At 33.7% G+C, this 3,747-nt stretch overlaps 1 long non-coding RNA gene across 2 annotated transcripts; it reads right to left on the bottom strand.

The window, feature by feature from the left end:
* Positions 1–521: 521 nt before the first annotated feature.
* On the bottom strand, positions 522–3,419 carry LOC121219351 (uncharacterized). 2 transcript variants are annotated; one of them, XR_005916052.1, is made up of 3 exons: positions 2,849–3,419; positions 2,627–2,745; positions 522–2,370 (listed from the first exon to the last, which is right to left on the bottom strand). It is a non-coding gene; the product is annotated as an uncharacterized lncRNA (long non-coding RNA). The 2 variants fall into 2 exon arrangements; XR_005916053.1 differs by lacking the exon at positions 2,627–2,745 and having other exon boundaries at positions 522–979; positions 1,209–2,370.
* Positions 3,420–3,747: the final 328 nt, after the last annotated feature.

Genomic DNA, 3,747 nt, shown 5'->3' with positions numbered 1-3,747 from the left:
TTTTAAGGATAAATAAAAATATTATTTAAATTAAATTTTCTACGAAAATTTTAACTTTAAAACTAAATATAAATATAACAATTAATGAACTTAAATTTAGAATTTAAAATAATAAATTAATAACACAATTAAAATCCAAAAGTTAGACCACTTAAGTAAAAATACAAATTTAGAATCAAAACTAAAATAAATAATACATATGCAAGGTAATAAAATATACAATGCATTTTCTTAATCAATTAAATCTTGGTAATAAAAGATATAATACATTTACTTAATCAAGGAAATCTTGTAATGAACTCAAAGCAATGAGCCTTAGAGAAAAACTTTTGAGCATCGCTTCGAATTTGAACCGCAAATTTGGCTCCTACATGTTCAGCAAGAAAATAAGAGTAACTTAATCTGTTCAAACCATAGTGAACATGGCAAAGATACGTAAATCAATTCAACTTTTTAAGATAGTTTTATAATGTTATAGTAAATTAGGTGTCTTATAATGTTATAGTAAATTATTAAAAAAATACATCTAAAAAATATATCTCAACTTTTTAAGATTGTTTGTGGAATAAAAAAAGTACACTACTGATATATCTACTCACTTAAGTCAATATAGGTGGAAAGTATTCATCAATATAAATTTAAAATATTAGAACATATCATGCTTAAATTCCAGTTAAACCCTTAAGCCTATATTCTTAAATTCCAATTACCATCAACAATTGCAGAATCTCCTAATTAGCTTCTTTGTAGAATATTTGAACATGATATTCCATAGTCAGAATACATACATCAACAGGTTAAATCAAAGTATTAGAACATATCATGCTTAAAGATAATAATTAGATTTATCTAAAATCAAGCCCGATTTAACTGGTACTAAGTAAACCTATTTCAAGTTTTTTTTTTCTGGGCAGCCTAATTTTTGGAAAAATTTAGAACAAACCTCAGGTAAGCATAAGTGAACGTTATGGGATCCTTTCTGCCATGCAGAAAACATAAAACATTAGTTCAGAGAAGATATATAAAATTAAAAATACAATAAATAATAAAACAGAAGAGTAATTTTACTATTGAAGTGTGATGAACTTGAAACTCAAAGCATACAGCACAAATGGTGATGCAAGAAAATCCTAATCAGAGTGTTTTACAAATGTTTTCACTTCTAGAACTTGTTAACACTTTGAGAAATATATAGGTGTTTGATTTACCCAACAGCTCTGCCCATGATGTATTTTTGTTGCAACCAACGATTACTAGATGTGTACAACATTCTGTCATCGTAGAGATTAGCGTCTCCTGATGAATATGTCCAGTCAAAAGATTAAAAAGGTTAGCATACTCAAGCAGTAGCTGTACATATGAAGATATTTAAAGAATGATCAACCACACACACACACACACATATGAAAAAAATGAGAAGAACTTGGAATGTATTTAAGACCATTCCACAAGTAAACAAACAAAACTATTTGGAAGTGTCCACTCTCCACTTCATTGGTGGGGAAAGAGATTTTAATAGTCAGAAAATATTTTCATGATTGATAATAAAAAGTTTAAAGTTCGTTGAAAACAAGCAAACAAACCACAACTTGTATTTGCTCACATTCAACTAGCTTGATATCAAGGATATGCTACCTTTAGTGAGTATATCAGCTTCTTTGCTATCTCGCTGCTCATGAACCTGACAAAGCATAACCAAACATGCAATGTACTAAATCCAGCATACAGAATAACCAGGCGGGGACCCGTTAATTCAAATAATTTACAGCCATAACACCTATATAAATTTCAGAAAGAAAATGTTCAACCACTAATACACAGCTCATGAACAAGACTGTTAGAGTTGACCATGGTGTTAACCTTATCAAAACTATTTGTTTCTACTTTCTAGAGATTTTCTACATCAGAACATAAGAACCTTCTGTCACTTGTCGTTCAAGCAGTTCAACATTTGGCAAATTTAAATTTATATGACTATCACAAATCAAAGCTCAAAATTTTTAAATACTTAATTTTAAATACGTGTAAAAAATTGGCTCACTCATTTGAAACCGGGTTTCATACTCCCAGATAGCACAACCACCACCGGCGACTCGCTCCCAATAATGCAAATCAATCCTTTCCATATTGTCAGTGCCGATGAAATAACCATTCCTTAACGAGATTTAAACTAAAAATTTCAATCATTATCCGATGGAATTTTTTGAAGTATAAAAGGATTTTAAAGAATTAAGAGAAAAGTGGAAACGCACCGAGGCTGATGGCTTGAGAGAGAATTTGTCCAATAAGAGTTGATTTCATATTTTCTTCAATCCACCCCATTGGAGATCAATGCTTTTCTTGTCTTAACGATTTACAACACGCTGCAGGCTGCAAAATAAGAATGGAAATGAAAAAAGTAACAAAAATAAGAAACCTGCAAAAGGAAAAAAAAAGAAAGAATAATGTGCAAACATAACAAGAATAATTTAAACATACTCGATTAGTTTGAGACGTAAGCTTAATTTGATTAATTCCTCTAAATCGAATTCATTTTCTAGTCCGAGTATATCCAACAATTAGATTCACTTTTAATGCACATACTGAATGCACCTAATAAAAATGATTATATATAAAAAAAACTTACATGAATTATGTACCAAATTGCAAATGTTAGGCAAGAAGCTAAAGCCAACAAGGAGCCTAAGACTTGATCGCCAACAGCAGCATGTTTGGTGCTAGTATGATGGTGTCCACCATGTTTGACTATGTTTATGTTGGTTGACCAAAGATTAAGTTCTTGAATTATTCTGGTATCAAAACCTATACACTAAAAAAAACAGATTATATGAGGAATTGTGAAAGTTACCTTTCAAAGATGAAAGCAAGTGGAGTTATACAAGCAGTGGCGAAGATGAATCTGTAAGCAATGAGTGCTCTCATGCTCATTCCCTCAACCACGGCCAATTTATAGAACGCAATCACACCTGCAAAATAAAATCAATCATCCAAGAAAATAAATACTGGGTCACAGACACCAAAAAGCTTCTGGTTACTCAAAGGGTCTGAGAGTTGCCTTTGGCTTCTGAACCTCTGAAACTGGACTGGAGCAAGCTACCAAGCTCCTCTTCCCACGAATCACTACTAAATCGCGGCGTAATTGAAGTTCAATCTTTTCGATATTTCTTCTCCTCAGCTGATGGTCGATTGGCCTGACACTTCCCCCGGGTGGGTGACTGCCCTTATCGTGATTCCCTCCTTCTTTCGGGTAAAGGTTAGAGTGATGAAGGGAAGGCTCGAGGTCGAGGTGGAGCACCCACCATTCCCTCTTTTAGTGTTATCAAGTCTTCTGTGGAGGTAGGAAGCCAGCTTCTCCCTTCTTTGACGCTCCGCTTCAACATGATTTAGAGGCTCTTCTCTTCCATTAGTCGGTTTTCTCCCCTATTTTTGAGGCCTCTTTTCAGGCTCTACGACTGGACTACTATCGGCCTCCTTAACAATGGAAGCTTCAAGATCAGAGTGATCTGAATCCTCGGCACCCCATTTGATTTCACCACACCAGATGAAGGTAAAATTACACCTGAAGTAAACAAAAGCATAGCTTCTTCGTTGCTCCCTCTTGAATTAGGCGACCTCTTCTTGTTCTCCACGGCGAACGGAGAGTTTCCTGTGAACAAATTCCCATTCCCACTTCTCTTACTCTCACCAAAATTCAATATCTCTCCAGATTCAGGTTTCAACAAATGAGAAGATGAATTCCCATTCCTC

The sequence above is a fragment of the Gossypium hirsutum genome, chromosome D07 (assembly GCF_007990345.1).
Source record: "Gossypium hirsutum isolate 1008001.06 chromosome D07, Gossypium_hirsutum_v2.1, whole genome shotgun sequence".
NCBI lineage: Eukaryota > Viridiplantae > Streptophyta > Magnoliopsida > Malvales > Malvaceae > Gossypium > Gossypium hirsutum.
Note: the sequence above shows the minus strand (reverse complement) of the source record. Positions and strands in the feature narration are given on the sequence as shown.